Here is a 17,089-nt window from a genome sequence, read left to right as displayed (position 1 = left end):
AAGAAAAAAAAAAAAAAAAGGAAAGTTTAAAGAATGCATAGGAAGATATTGTAGAATTTCTAACCTAGCTATAAGTAAAATGTTTGAAAACAATGAGCCGAGATCACACCATTGCACTCCAGCTTGGGCAACAAGAGCAAAACTCCATCTCAAAAAAAAAAAAAAAAAAAGGAAAGTCTATAATAAAAGCAACTGAAAAACCACACCTTGAAGACTGAGACTACTATACAAGTAATATAAAATCTGTAAAGATTTGATAAAAAGCAGGGAGATTACCTTAAAATATCTGAAGCATTTCAGGTGCATTTCAGGTTAATAGTTACTACAAATGACAACATATGGTATGGCACTGTGCCATAAAGAAAAGTGCTCCAGAAAGTCAAAGTTAGGTCTCAGGGGAGTGAATGGGAAAAGCTATGCTGAAAAGAAACCAAGTTAAGAGGTCAGTCTTGGGTTCAATGTTGTGCTGGTAAGATTTTTTTTCTTAAGTCAGAGACGAGAGTGAGCAAAATTTGCTTGATATTGAATGCTTTTTGATGAACTTGGAACTCCTTGACTTTCCTTCTCTAACAATATGGAAGACACTACAAGAGACAACTGAAGGAACAAAAAAAACCAAGAGAAAAGAAAAGGAAAACAGGCGAGGCAAATTTAAGAACAGGCTCAAATGTAAACAAACACAAAAACCAGCTGCTTATCTGAAATGACATATCCTACTATTGCTGAAAGAAATGTAACAAAAAGGAATGTTTATTCTGCCAATAAAGTAGAACAAATTATGCAAGGCCTAGAATAATTAAAAGCAGAGCAAAGAAAAGGCCTAAAAGAGCAAGCAGCAGAAGAGATATTGTTTCTACTGGGCTCCTAAAAGCACAGACTTCAGAAACAACAAAAGCTTTTCCACTCTAGGCACCCATTCAAAGGTTATTATCCAAATAATACAAATACGGGGGCACAAAAAGAGTGTTTTTATGATAGGCCTAAAACTTTCAGGGGGCGTGGCAACAGTCTAGGTAGCACAGGACTAAAAATGTCTTGGCACATGTTTGGGGCTAGAGAAATACAGATGCAAGAGCAGAACACAGGTTGTGGAGACTGCAAGGCAAATGACTATGCTTGAAGCTTTACAAACTACAAGTAAGTCATATGCTCTTTGTAACAGGCAGTAGAAGTGGTGCCACTAAACAGATTCCATACTTATTTCAGCATAAGGAGTACCGGGAAAACACAGAAGAAATAGAAATTAAAAGCTTTTAATATGATGGAAATCTAAAGTAGGAAACATCAATTAAGATGAGGTACCTAGGGCTACCGTCCATGGAAATTTGTAAACTTTGCAATAAGACAGAAATTAGGATACTACTTTCAGGAAGGAGGAAATAGGGTAAGAGCACCCTCCACAAAATATGGTAAACAGACAGTGGCACAATTAACCACTTGATGAGTTTTCCTAGTAAAATATAAGCACAAGTTATGGCCACTGGCAATTGGCACAACTAACTGGCACACTGGTGAGCCTGGTGAGGTTGAAAACAAAATTCACTTGGTATCCTGTTTTCTGTATATCCATCATCCTTCTGATATCACTAATTTTTACTGGCAAAAGTAATTCCCTGAATTATTACATAGTATAGTTGACAGAAATATTAGTATATTTCTAAATTTAATGTGTATTGGGTTGGGTGCAGTAATCAATGTTTGCCCTACTGATCTTCAAGACCCTTAAGAAAGTAAGACACAGGCCGGGCGCAGCGGCTCACACTTGTACTCCCAGCCCTTTGGAAGCCCGAGGCGGGCAGATCATTTGAGGTGAGTTCAAGGCCAGCCCGGCCAACATGGTGAAACCCCACCTCTACTAAAAATATAAAAAGTAGCTGGGCGTGGCAGTGGGTGCCTGTAATCCCAGCTGCTTGGGAGGCTGAGACAGGAGAATCGCTTCAACCTGGGAGGCAGAGGTTGCAGTGAGCCGAGATCAGCCACTGCACTCCAGCCTGGGAGAAAAAATCAGACTCGGTCTCAAACAAAAAAAAAAAGAAAAAGTAAGACACAAAAGAGACTGGAAGTTAAAGAATTCTCCTTTAGAAGGCTAAAAGAAGCCACTCCCAATCAGAGGAAGACACCCAAGTTGCAGCTCCTGAAAAATACCCATCTCTACATCACAGGGGCACATGAGAGACCCACTGGTTCTGATTAAGTAATACTCTAGAAAGGGAAGAATTTGGGATCTTAACGTCTTTAGACTCTAGACTTTAATTTTTCTTTGTGAACTCAAAAATGGGAGACAAATGATCAAATCTGGTAGATTCTTATTTTTGTGGACATTTAGTCCCCTGTACCAAAGCTACTTATGTCCTCAAATTAAAACTGGAAATTTTAAACTAAAAAACTATCATAGGTTAATTAGCTTTCTCAAACACAGAAACTGCCTCCTTAAAAAGCCTTATACTCTTAAGTACTGAGATATTACTAAAAGGAGAAAATAAATTATGAGTTTTACATTTTGGTAAACTTTACCATAAGTTACTAGAAAATCCACTGCTCTGTTCTTAAATAGGGATAAATATACTCAAGATTAATAAAAATGTACATTGTAGCGACTGATGAACAATTTTTATTCTTCCTTTTTTAAAAAGAATGCACTAACTCTTCAAACCCAATAGAACCAAAACTATGCTGTTCGTTTAGATATCTTAAATTGTTTCTCCCACCATTTATTGTTAATACCATCACTATACTCTCAGATATTTAGATTAGAAACCCAATATAATTTCATAGAATTCTTAGGTGCCTTGTCTCCACTTTTAGCAAAATGCTAAGTACTTTATTGTACGTAATATTCCTTGAAACTGTTCCAGCCACTCCATGTTCATTGCCATTATTCAGCCAGGCCCTCAATTTCTTTTCTGGGATACTTCGATAGCTTACTTTTTTTATGTAGACTTTCATTCTTTACCTCCTGTGGTATCTTAAAACAATATTTTAAGATTAATAATGGCATGACTTTGCCCTTAAATGCTATGTTATCCCACAGAATTCAAACCCCTAAGCCAAGCCTCAATCCATTTTTCCAATTTATTATCTACCAATACTTTATTTTGAGTCTATGTTCTAGTCCAGTGGCTCTCAAACTTTAGCATGCATCAGAATCATTGGGAAAATGTGACAATCAGATTGCTGAACCCTAGTCCCACAATTCTAGATTCTGTAGGTCTGGGTGGAGCCAATAATTTGTACTGCTAATAGTTTGCAGGTGATGCTCATACTGCTGGTCTGCAGATCCACACATTAAGAACCATAGTTCTAATCAATTAACTACTGCCATTCATAAATATGCCATGACAGATTATCTCCTCTGCTTAAAATGTCCACCTACCCCATACTATTTCCTTTCTTCATGCCTACATTTTAACACTAACAACTTTTTTAAGAGTCAAGTCAAATGCTATTTCATCCATTAAAATTTTCCAAATTATCTCTATCAGAAATGGTCTCTCCATGTGAACTTGCATAGGATTTAAAATAATGGCACTAATCACATTTTCCCTATTTTAGAGTTTATGTATATTCATTAATTTATTCAAACCTTAGAGTGCCTACTGTGTACCAAGTTCACTGATGCTTTCATTTTTTTGTGGAGGGATAAGACGTAAATGAATGTATATTAGATGGTGTTAAGTACCTTAAAATAATATTAATAAAACACAGGTAAGGAGAAAAAGAATATTAGAGATGGGATGCTACTTTACATGGGGTGTTCAGGGAAGGCCTCTATCTCGCTAATAAGAGGCTGTCTGAGCAGGATCCCACAGCAAACTATATAGATATCCAAATGAAACATGTTGCTGGCAGACAAAACAAAAGCCAAGAAGCAGATGCATACAAGGAGTGGCAAAAACACTAGTGCTGGTGAGTGTATAGTAATAAAAGAAAAAGTCATAATGCTAGATGGGGCAGGATTATGGAGCCCTGTGGTCCACCATAAAGATTTTGGCTTTGACTCTGAGAAAAATATGGAAGGTCTGGAAGAGACCTCACTCATATCTTTAAAAGGATCACATTGACTACTGTGTAAAGAATAAACTGAAAGTGAGGACAGGTAGAAACAGGGAAATAAAATAATCCAGGAGAAAGATAACTACGGTTTGGATCAGGGTCATAACAGACAGAAATAATGGTTAGATATGCCTTTTCCCCTTTACTAGATAATTCAGTTCCTTTAGGGCAAGAATTGTGTGGTTTTTCCTTTAAATTCCCTATAATCACTAAAATGACGCTTTTCACGTAGCACCTATTATTTTCTTAAAGGAATACCCTCTACAATACTCAATTATTGTACTTTATGTATGTAGATTTATGCCTAAGATATCTAAGAATATTCAATTGACTGATACTAAGAAAAAGCAATTTATGTACTGTCTGACAAGACAAATACAGCATTTTATGAGGACTTATAAGTTATGAGCATTTAATAGTTGTTGAACTTCAAAATATGAGAGAAGATAAAAAGTCTCAAAAGTTAAGTACAAAATGGCTTCACTTGATACAGAAATGTTTTTGATTTTTTTTTTGAGACGAGTCTCACTCTTGTCGCCCAGGCTGAAGTGCAATGGCGCGATCTCACCTCACTGCAACCTCTGCCTCCCGGATTCAAGTGATTCTCTTGCCTCATCCTCCTGAGTAGCTGAGATTAAAGGAACACACCAGCAAGTCCGGCTAATTTTTGTGGGATTTTTTTGTTTGTTTGTTTGAGACGGAGTCTCGCTGTGTCTCCCAGACTGGAGTGCAGTGGCGCGATCTCGGCTCACTGCAAGCTCCGCCTCCCGGGTTCCCGCCATTCTCCTGCCTCAGCCTCCCGAGGAGCTGGGACTACAGGCGCCCGACACCACGCCCGGCTAATTTTTTTGTATTTTTAGTAGAGACGGGGTTTCACCGAGTTAGGATAGCCTCCATCTCCTGACCTCGTGATCCGCCTGCTTTGGCGGCGGGATTACAAAGTGCTGGGATTACAGCCGTGAGCCACCGCGCCAGGCCAATTTTTGTGTCTTTAGTGGAGACGGAGTTTCACCGTGTTGGCCAGGCAGGTCTCTAACTCCTGACCTCAGGTGATCTGCCCACCTTGGCCTCCCAAAGGGCTGGGATTACAGCCGCGAGCCACCACACCTGGCCCAATACAGAAGTTTTTAAGAAACAAGATAATAATTTCTTTCTTTTTAAATCAAATCAAGAATTGGGGAACTGCATAATACAGTTTTAGGTGCCAGGAAGGAAAGCAAAAATTGTATATCTACTCTAAGTTTATAAACACAGGATGACAGGATGATATGCAGGAAATCAAAGTAATAAATTGAGAAAAGATGAGTGAGTTTTAACATTCTCACAACTCTCTTCTACCTACGTTTTATATCTTTCCCTCCTCTTGATTATGCTTTATGTTTTATACTCATTACATTAAATTTGGATAATATATGAGAAAAAAGTATCCATCAGTGCACTGCCCACATATAACTACTATTAACATCTTGATCCCTTTTCTAGCTGTGTGTCTTAAGGTAGCTGCTTAATCTCTCTTGAGTCTCAGCTGCATCATTCACAAAATGACGATAAAAACAGTACTTATTTCACAGAGTTGTTGCAAACGATAAATGAGAATCTAGGACAGGAACTGACATACTTTTTCTTAAGGGGCCAGAAAGCTTATGGGCCATACTTTCTCCAACCCAATTATTCAGCCCTGCTGTTATATCATGAAAGCAATCACAGAATATATAAAATTAAATGGGCGAACACCAATATGATTTATTTGCAAAAAAAAAAAAACAAAACAGGCAGTGTTGCCTTTGCCACAGTGGTGTATAGTAAAGGTTCATAACTTTTTTTGGTGTGTCTGGATTATTGTTGGGTTGGACTTGTTTGGCAAGTTTTGAAATTCTTAAAAGAATCTGATTGAAAAAAAAAAAGAAATTTGGATCTGCTCACCAAGAAAATGCAAATAAAACTTTACATAGACACTGAAAAGATCATTTTTTATGGCTGCATAAAATTTTAATTTATGGGAGATGAAAAGATATTCACCTATTTTAGATGTTCTGGTTTCCTATTTTAATTCATTCATTACATTAATTATAATTAATGCTATGAAGAATAGTATTGTGTCCAAATTTATAATTCCTCATAAATGAATGCTATCAGGAAAATGACTAAGTCAAAAGGTACAAATTAGTTTAAGGTTTCTAACATAGCTTGGTAAATTGTAGTCCAGAAAAGTTGTGGTGATCTGTACCCCCATCAGCTGAAAGAGATCTTCATGCTCTCATAAGAATGGAATATATGTAAATTTTAGACTTTAAAAATAAATTCTATAATTTGAGAGATTTGTCAAACCACAGTAAGAGAGATAAAGGGCAAAAAAGCACATCCATTGTATTTGGGACTGGCAGGATTTCCAGATATTCAAGGTTAAATGTAAATATGGAGAGACTGACAAACTTTAATCATTTATGATAAACATTTAAAACACATCCCATACCCTCCTGCTTTCAAAACACAAGATAATAAACATAAAATAACTTCTACTGGTTTGTAGTCACCATAACTTTTGTATTTTGAGAACTGCTATAATTTGTGTAATATATTATATTACTAAATTATTATATTACTAATATATATACTAAAATACAGTACATTGACACTCGATAATGTCAACTTTCCAAAGCAGTGGTAAATACAAAAATAACTGAAAGACTCTCCATCTAAGTAGTAGAAAAGTCACTGATGTGAATGTTGAAGCTTGTCAATTATATAAGACACTGGGGATATAGTGGTAAGCAAACATTGTCCTGTTTTGTGTAGTTAAGTGCGATGAAGAAAAGTTATAACTGAGCCATTGTTACTATCTCATCTAAGCATATCACATTCAAGTGGGTTGGGGGGTGGACTAAGAGTTGAGAATCACTTTTTTTTTTTTTTTTTTTTTTTTTAAACAGAGTCTTACTTCGTCACCCAGGCTGAAGTGCAGTGGCACGATCTAGACTCACTGCAACCTCTGCCTCCAGAGTTCAAGTGATTCTCCTGCCTCAGCCTCTCGAGTAACTGGGAATACAGACATGCACCACCATACCCGACTAATTTTTGTATTTTTAATAGACATGGGGTTTCACCATGTTGGCCAGGCTGGTCTTGAACTCCTGGACTCAGGTAATCTACCTGCCTCGGCCTCCCAAAGTACTGGGATTACAGGTGTAAGCCACTGTGCCTGGCCTGAGAATCACCTCTGATGGGGAACTTCTGCTAGACTGAATTTGATTTTTTCTTCTGTTTCACATTTATGAACATCTTTAGTTTCTGCTGCCTGGTGTCTTTTCAACAGTGTCCATTCCAATGCTTCCACTCAATCAAAACTGCTTTAGTAAGCTACAGTATATATCAAATATATATGCACAGATGATACAATAGATACCAAATGCTTATTCCTAGATACAATACAATGTATATGTATACTATAGAGGCTGAGTGCACGGGCTGGCTTTTGACTGTCAAACTGGCTAGGTTACAGTCTGATTATCACATACTAGGTACAGGACTTAGTCAAGCCATTTCTTCTGGTCTTCGTTTCCTGACCTATAAAAATGAGAATAATGGCACATAGCTTGTAGGGTAGTGGATTAAATGAGCTAAAACAGGTAAAGGACTTATCACAGTCCCTGATTCATGAAAAGCATTCAAAATGAGTTATATACATATATACAGCATATACATATAGAAACTATTCCCATAATAGCTTTCAGATATTAAAAACATTAACATACACACATCAAATCACTAGGAATAGTATTTATAATATTTCAACTTTAGAGTAACCAAAACATACTGGTTAATGTCAATAAACTCTAGTTGTAGAAATACATATTAACAAACTGTACATATTTTATTAGGACATTATATATGCACACTTATTTTCACAGTACACAGGGCAATTTTGTGCACCTGTCTAATTAATATGTACTGATACAACCACTTCTATTCTCCTTTCACTTCTCTGTACTATGTTTGGCCACAAGTGGAGCCCGAAAATGAACCTGTCTGTCCCTTTCTTTTTCAAAGTTAATTAACTGATTTATCATAGTCTACACCCAATCCTGAATGAATGTAATTCATTTTTTATGCCTTCACCTAGACAAATAAGCACTGATGAACAAAGGTACATACTAGTGGTCACTCTGCATTCACAATGATCAAATTCAAATGGTTCTGTGGGTCAATTCAACATACCTCTCTAATCAGCTACCAACCACCTCCATGTACTCTTAACAAATGAACTTTACTCCTACCACGAAAACTCCTATATAAAGTAACACCCCTCCACTTGTGCTTTCAGTGTTGTCCTTCCTCCCCTTCAGGGGTCTTATAATACAGATAATCCCTTCTTTTGTAGATTCGTAGCTTCCTTTCAAATGGATCATTCTCACTAGATTTTAAGTGTACACAGTTCACACCAATTTACTAAAAGAAAAAAAAGAAAAGAAAATTGTTACCTTCAATCCACAATGCCTCCAGTTACCACCATATCTTTCCTTCTCCTTTATAGGTTATTTACACGTACTGTCTATTCCTTCACCTCCCACTCTTGGAACTATTCCAGCCTGACTCCTGATCCCATCACTACACCAAAACAGCTCTGTTCAGAGTCACCCAAGACTCCATGTTAATTCAACGATTGGATCTCAACAGTTTGCAATGCCAGTTACCATTCACCCCGTCCTGAAACATTCTCTTCCCTTGCCTTTTGTGACACCACAGTTCTCTGGGTTTTTGAAACCTCTTTAATCCTTCTCAAACTTTATTTGAAGACTCATTCTTTCCTACTGAGACATTCAATTTTGAGGCTCCTCAAGCTTTAGTTTTAAGGTCCTCTCCTTTTCCTAGTCTATTTTCTCTCCCTATGTGAGCTCATTCACACATATGACTTTGAATACCATCCACACAGCTATGATAACCAGACCTCCCTTTTGAGCTCTAGCTTCTGTTAAATCCAGCTATCTTCAAGATCTCTCCTTGGATGAGGCAAAAGCACCTTAAATTGAACATATCAAACCAAACCAAAGGATCTCAGTAGAGCAGAACTTGCCCAGGTATCCAAATATACATAGTCAAGCCTATTAGTTCCCATTTATAGTATTACGTACCTTTTCTTCATAGCACTTACCAAAGTTATAACTGCACACAAAATTGGGCAATGTCTGTTTGCTTACCACTATATCCCCAATGCCTTATATAATTGACAAGCTTCAACCTTCACATTAGTGACTTTTCTACTGCTTAGAGTCTTTAAGTTATTTTTATATTCACCACTGCTTTGAAAAGTTGACAGTATACAGTGTTAATGTACTGGACTCTAGGATTTCATAAATTATACAATTCAACCTCTCTCAAATTTAGTTTGCCACAATGTCCCACCACCTCCTAATATCTTTAACATTACATATTAATATACAATTAACGTGTCATTCAATGGGACAGATTTAATTGATCTTATTTTATTTCTTCACATATCTTACCAGACAAATATTTTACTACAGGTTTCGTAAAGTTCTTTTGTTTATAATTTTTAAGGTATAGTTTAGCACATTTTGGCAGGAAAGCCAGAAAATTCAGTGCCAATAATAACAGTACAAATGGTGTCTTACTTGTGTTTGGTAGAACTGTGAAAAGATGATATAACTAAAAAACTTAAAAGGAATGACTCCATTTAAATATTATTTCCTCCTGCCATTGTATCTACAAAATTAATAAAATTGAGGTTTTGTTTTTTGTTTTTTACACAGAGTCTCGCTCTGTCACCCAGGCTGAAGATCTCTGCTCACTGCAAACTCCGCCTCCTGGGCATAAGCGATCCTCCCACCTCAGCCTTCCAAGTAGCTGGGACTACAGGTGTGTGCCACCACACCCAGCCAATTTTTTGTTTTTTTGTAGAGATAGGGTTTCACCATGTTGCCCAGGCTGGTCTCAAACTCCTGAGCTCAAGCGATTTGCCTGCCTTGGACTCCCAAAGTGCTGGGATTACAGGTGTGAGCCACCACACTCTGGCCGGGATAGATTTTTTAAGCAATGTAATGAGTGGTTATTTGGAAAGCAATAATAATCATGTATCTAATGAAAGACTATGTATAAAAAAGTCACTGAAGTTTAGAACCTCATTGGTCATTCTAAAATGATGTTCATAAGTTTAACCAATTCATTTTTTTAAAAAAGCATCTCACATGTTTTGGGGAAACAATTAAAATTTCATCATACTCAAAATAACTTTGCACCTATTTGTACAAAATAACCAATCTAGGGCTAGGCGCGGTGGCTCATGCCTGTAATCCTAGCACCATGGGAGGCTACGGTGGGTGAATCACTTGACCTCAGCAGTTAAGACCAGCCTGCAGCCAGGCCCGGTGGCTCAAGCCTGTAATCCCAGCACTTTGGGAGTTCGAGACAGGCGGATCACGAGGTCAGGAAATCGAGACCATCCTGGCTAACCCGGTGAAACCCCGTCTCTACTAAAAAGTACAAAAAACTAGTCGGGCGAGGTGGCCGGCGCCTGTAGTCCCAGCTACTCGGGAGGCTGAGGCAGGAGAATGGTGTAAACCCGGGAGGCGGGCAGTCTCGCCTGGGCAACAGGCAATCAGACTCTGTCTCAAAAAAAAAAAAAAAAAAGGACCAGCCTGCAGATCATGGTAAAACCTCATCTCTACTAAAACTACAAAAATTTAGCCAGGCATGGTGGTGCATGCCTGTAGTCCCAGCTGCTGGGGGTGGGGGCTGGTGGGTGCTGAGAATCACTTTAGCCTGGGACAGGGAGGCTGCAGTGAGCCTAGATGGCAGACACTGCATTCCAGCCTGAACGACACAGCCAGCCAGACCCTGTCTCAAAAAAATAGTAATAATAAACAATCTGTGAGGAAGAGAAAATGAAATTTATTTTACATACTTTATTTTTTCTTTGATTATAAAGTAGGTTTAATTTTTTAAAATCTAAAAAATAAACAAATGTAAAAAATAAAATAAAATTCAGCCATAAGCATAACACTACAAAGTTGACAACAATTTGGTATATTTCAGTCTTTTTGTTTACAAAAGTGAAACACCTTTGTCCTGTGTCTTTTCAGTAGTTATACTATAAACAGTTTCTTGTATGAATAAATATTCTTTAAATACATGATTGTTTAGGGAGAAGGGACATAGGATTACATTATATGTACTAACTCCCCTAATAATAGTCATTTAGGTGGTTTTCAATGATTTGCTATTACAAATAATGTCATTATGAACAATCAGTTCAACTCAACTCTGAAAGTCAACCTATAAAGGCATTAAGGAGCAACAATAACAACAACAAAAAAAATTTAGCTCCCCAAATACAGCCATCAACATGATTCATTTGCTTTGTTTTTTCCTAATTATAATAAACAAGTTAATGTCTTTCCAGGGAATTCACCTTTTATGAAGACTTGAAATATCCCAAATGTGACAAAATTTGAAAACCTTTTAAAAAGCTAAAATTTTCATTTGCAATTGAGAAATAAAAATAATTTGGCCAAAAGGAACACATAATGTAAATCAATGTAATTAAATTATTTCTAGCTCTGGATATTCACTACAGATCAGAAAATAGGATACTCTTTTTCAAAAGTAAGTGACTGCAAATTATTTTCAATACTTTTCATCTTTCATACTATTATTTACTGAGCTAGAAAACTAATTTGAGACTTCTAGTTAAATGTGACAGACTGAACCACATTTACATCTGATCCTACTTGAAAACTCCACTAAAATAACAGTAAAAATATTTGTGTTTTAAAAGCGCAAAATCCACAGGACAAAGCAATGAAAAAGGAGAGATATCTACAAATGGGTATTGGAAATTAGATGGATGGGTGGTAACTGACTCAATAGACCCAAGAAACTGAAAGCCAAGCCATCAGTAGAGGGAGTTTGGGAACAAGCTAATGTGTGCTTGAAAAAACCCCAGAACCCCAGAACATCGCAGGAATTTGAGGCACCACATACCACCAAAAGAAGTGAAAACAGAGTCAGAAACAAAAAGATCAGTTCAAAATCTCCCCCAGGTCCCTCCCCTAACAAAACAATGGAAACTAACTCCTAATTCTCTGAGAGACTGAACATTTGGACACAGAGTAGGAGGAAGGAAGAGGATAAACAAAAACGGCGTATAATCGAAGTGTACATAGTGAACATGCTCAATAGTGAGATCAATAGTGAGACAGTAAGGTAGTCCCTAAGTCCTTCCTGTACTAGGCCAACTGATTCCATCTAAAACAACTAGGGAAAAAATTACTTATAAATATAGAGGTAAACATCAAAACTCAAAGAGTTGCCAGTGATAGCCTCTGGAGAGTAAGAAGTAGAAAAGGAAGAGGACAGGACATGACTGCTATTTTTTGTTATAAGCTGTGGCAAAAAGAAAGGAAAAGAAGGAAGCTGGTTGTTTCAATAATATCTATTCTTGTTTTCTTCCATACTGACAGAATCAAAAATCTAGAAAAATTTCCTAACATTCTTTTTAGATGGGGATAACTCACAAGATGAAAGTGGGTCACTGAGTAGGATTTAGGACAAGTTGTTTTGGTTTACACCATAGAGACAACCAGCTCCTGCCACTAGGAAGTCAGATGTGATAGTTGGGACTCAAGCAACTACCTTGGATCATGTCACAAACTCGGGATGGTAAGACAAGGATGACTGGTAAGAAAGAGCAAATGATAGTATGGCCACTGTACCATCCCTACACTGTCTATTAAAGATTTTTTTACATAAGAAATAAATGCCCACCTTGTTTAAACCAGGTCTCCATTAGCACCAAAATGCAATTCCTGGTATTTAGGCCTTATATGACTTCTTAAAACTATGTACATTAATAAAAATTAAAGATAAAGTAAAAATAATCCCAATTAATAGCAAGAATTAGTAAAAATGTATTATACCCTAGAAAACTACTCATAGAGCTCTAATAAGTATTATGTAAATCCTATACCAAGACCAAGAAATAAGGATTGTTTCTTCCTGAGACAAATTTTAATTTCTCTAAATTAACAGACATTAGAATGGATTTTATAACACAATGAGACAAACTCTCTTTTCTGTGAATACCATCTCTTAAGGCAGCTATTACAGTGCCTGGCCCATAGTCGTTACTGAAAAAGTATTTGAGGATCATTAAAAACTTTGCTGCCATTTATATCAGCATTACACATATAAGGTACCCACTAAGAGTCCCAAAGTAAGGGTACAGCCAAGTTTCGCAACCTCGGCACTATGGATATTCCGGACCAGATAATTCTTTGCTGTTAGAGCTATCCTGTGCATTGTAGGATGTTCAGTAGCATCTCTAGCCTCCATGCACTAGATGTCAGCAGCAAACCTCAATCATGACAATCAAAAGTATCTCCTGACATTGCCAAATGTCTCCTAAGGGAAACAAAATCCGAGAACCCCTGCCATAGAGATGTTACGAACCCCTGCCATAATTGTTTTATAAATCATTGTGTTTCACCAGGAGCACTCAGCTTTTCTAGTTAAATAACAGAATTTAAGAACTGTAACATTTCTAAATTTTCTCTCAAGTTTAGTGCAAAACACAAATTATAAGCTACCTACAGATTATCTCTAACGTCCCTCCTGAATCCTCAGAGGATTTTACAAGAGAGAAATACTAATAGCATCTACCTATTTAAGTCTATCTGTGTGCTAGGTACAATACTAAGTACTTTATATTCTTCTCTCTTTTTATATTCATGACATCCTTGTGGCATGAATATTAACCCCATTGTAGTATGAAATAATTTTAAATTATATTTCAATCAACATATCAAAATGGTTCCAGAAATCGTTTTTTATTACTCATTACATTCATTCTGGCACTGTACTAAGAAGTATCTTAACTTCCTTACTTTACAATCAATTTATAACAAAAAAATTCAGTGTATTTGGTGACAAAATAAATTGAATCATTAAAACTTTCAGGAATTAGAAAAGTGTTTACAGCACTTAACAAGTCAGACAATAATAGTCTGCTTCTTGAAATACTGTTTACTACTGTGTCATAATGAAAGAGTACTTTATAAACTTTTCATCCATGATACCAAGTTATTTCCAGTAACTTCTTTTTCCTTTCACAGCACTTGCAAAAAAAAAATACCCTCTATAATTGAGGATTTACTTATAATTTCAATCTGCTTTTCAGCAGAAACTGAAGACTGAGTTCAAATCCCAGCATGTCTACATAATGGAAACTAAGACACATTAACTTGCTCAGTCCTCAATTTCAGCTATGTTACTTGCTGTCTGAAGCTTAAGAGTTAGTAGGTCTTCCATAACAGTTACTTTCCCCTACTTTTCATCCTCAAAGCAAATTAAGTATCAGTTAAGGGCCAGTTTTATTTAAGCATTTATTGAGTCAGCTAACAAGAGCCAAGGGAGGATGTGATAGGGCCAGTCCAACATTACACTGTATCTTCTGTTTTACTTTTCCTTATGGTAAAAGACACAAAAACCGCTCTGGAAAAGAAGTGCTCCTTCCTCTCTCCCTTTGCCCACACAACTAACTGCCAAGAAATTTTGATTCATATTTCCCTCTAAAAAGAGGAAGATAAACCAGAGCCTTTCTTTGAAACACCACTAGGCTGTCTGTATAATTCATGTATTTAGTTAACTGTCACATACCCCAACTGCACAATATCCATTTCATTACTCATGAATAAGTCATTCACTAATAAATACAAATTATTATACTTAATATTAGCCTCAGTAAGTGTCAGAAAACCAAATTTTTAAAAAGAAATCTTCGACTAGGAATTAGATTAAATAATCCCCTGCTTCCCTTACGGACAAATGAAGCAATTACTATGGCAGAATTTTATTTCTGGTACATACAAGTCAAATTAATAAAGGAATATTTTATTCCATCCAAAAGCTTTAATATGAAAAAGGACTTCACAAAGCTCACCTGCAAAGTAAAATCAGGACAGAACCTCAGAGCATATCTATCAGTAATCCAGAGTATTATAAAATATGTAAAGTTTCAGGTAATAAACTATGTTTCAGGTAAAAGTTGGTAACATGAAACTATGTCAGTCTAACATAATTTAGCAATAGAAAATAAACGTTCATTAAGTTCTTCCTGTTTTATTTCCTTGGATATACAGGAGGTAGGGAAGTCATAAAGTAGTCAACTTCATTTGTTCTTAAAATATTGTACTGTCACTATTCAGTCACTGTGTTTTTAGGCTAAATTTGTCATTTATTTTAAAATTTTAGTTGCTCATTATTGATATAAAAAGCAAAACAAAAAAATTAAATAGATTTCAGCCCCTGAATATATTAAAAATATAAATTGCATCCTAATCTTCAGAAGTTTACAATTCCTATAGATACAAAATCTACCAATAGCATAGTTTCTAGATGTAAAAGGTATGGTTAGAAAAAACAAGTGCTCTGAAAACAAGACGCTGAATGCCAATTTTCAAAATAAAAGTGAATGCCAATTATCAAAATAAAAATACATTTTCAAGAAAGTCATTAAATAGCAATGCCAAAGAAACTGACACACCCTTCAAACCAACTTCTTTATGACACTGGGGGAAAACATGAATTCAAAAGGCAATTTAAATTAAAGCGTTAAAAACTTACCTGAAAAATGTCACCTCCATCCTTTTTCTTTCAGTGCTTGTAAGGGAATTCTTACAAGCTTTCCCTGACAAGCATTGAAAGAAATTCCGTACAAGCAGTGAAGGAAATGTCAACAAACATGATGCCCACTTCTCATTAACTTTATTTCCTACTTGTTATCAGAAAGAAATTAATAGCTACCTGATTCAAACCCTTCACATATTTATTTAACTATTATTCCTCTTTGACACAGAGTAACTTGTTCAAGGTAGTAATTTCTGCCAGGAGATGGTGGAGCCAGAATCTGAACCCTGTACGTCCAAAATAATAGATACATTTTAAAAGGGATGGGATGGAAAAGGAGCAGTTAATTTTTTTTTTTTTCCAAAATAGCTTGCAAAAAAAGACTGTTGTGAATGGGAACAAACCGTTTAACTTATAAATGCAAGTAGATGAGAATTCAGAGTACTCAAACTTTACCCCTAAACAAGTAGGGGTATATTTGCCATATTTGATTACAAACACTTTGAACAACATCAAACCCCTGTGACGGTCGACTGAGTAAATAATTTAATGTCACCATTCAGACACTGTATTTTACAGGCTAAATAAAATAAATTATAAATTGAAGGGTGAGGGAGATTGGTAATGTTAACCGGAGCAAGAGTTTAAGGAAAATTACTTTCATTATGAGCAGTTAATTAGAAAAGAGTGCGTGTGTCAAGGGAAGGAGGTTAAAAAAAAAAAAAAAATGACAATCAGACTGCCTTAACGCACCCTCTGTCCGAAAAAAGTAACTAAATCACCGTGGGTCAGCGTCTACGCCAACTGGAGAGCCGGCCCAGCGAGATCTTGTGAGGGGATGACAGGAGACCCTAGAAGAGGGTGAACGGTGGCAGTGACAGGAAAGATGGCATGTCTCCCATCCCGGAAAAAAGGGGAGAACACGGGGGGCAATCGGCGGAGAGGGGAAGGCAGAAAATGTTTCCAGAGGTGCCAGATGAGGTGAGAAAGACCAGGCAGGGTAGGAAACATAAGAAAGGCGGGACTCTGGGGCAGGAAGGTCTGTTTGGGGTAGGGATGGCATGTCAGGACAGAGCTTTCCGGACAGCCGACCTTCCTTCTTTCCAGCCCCTCCATTCCCGACAAACTCTCACTTTCTCAGCAACCCTAAGCCCGTGGGTCACCCTCGCCTTGCTCCCCGCCCCCCACCCCAAGCCGGATAGGTGGAGGAGGGAGCTTCAGCCTCACCCTCCTTGTTGGGGAGAAGCGGGCACTGGACATAGACCAGATTCATGGACGAGAAGGCCAGGAGACGCAGAGAGGCCCAGGACCCGGGTGACAAGTCCGGGCGGCCAACGGGCGCCTCACCTGACAGAAGCGTCGGCAGTAATCCCGACTGCTGATCCCGACGCCGCCG

At 37.2% G+C, this 17,089-nt stretch overlaps 2 protein-coding genes across 4 annotated transcripts in view; one reads left to right on the top strand and one right to left on the bottom strand.

Annotated features, from left to right (window-relative positions):
• The window catches only part of LOC105537617 (zinc finger protein 292-like), a 76,977-nt gene extending 59,894 nt beyond the window's left edge, over positions 1-17,083 (bottom strand). The window contains exon 1 of the mRNA XM_011977276.1: positions 17,041-17,083. The gene's annotated coding sequence lies outside the window, so the exon portion shown is untranslated. The remainder of the gene's footprint in view (positions 1-17,040) is intronic.
• Positions 1-17,089, top strand: part of CGGBP1 (CGG triplet repeat binding protein 1) — a 94,576-nt gene that overhangs the window by 70,407 nt on the left and 7,080 nt on the right. The gene's annotated exons all lie outside the window — the stretch shown is intronic.

Source organism: Mandrillus leucophaeus, unplaced genomic scaffold (genome assembly GCF_000951045.1).
Source record: "Mandrillus leucophaeus isolate KB7577 unplaced genomic scaffold, Mleu.le_1.0 Scaffold176, whole genome shotgun sequence".
NCBI lineage: Eukaryota > Metazoa > Chordata > Mammalia > Primates > Cercopithecidae > Mandrillus > Mandrillus leucophaeus.
The sequence above is the reverse complement of the archived record's forward strand: the minus strand, read 5'-3'. Positions and strand labels throughout refer to the sequence as shown.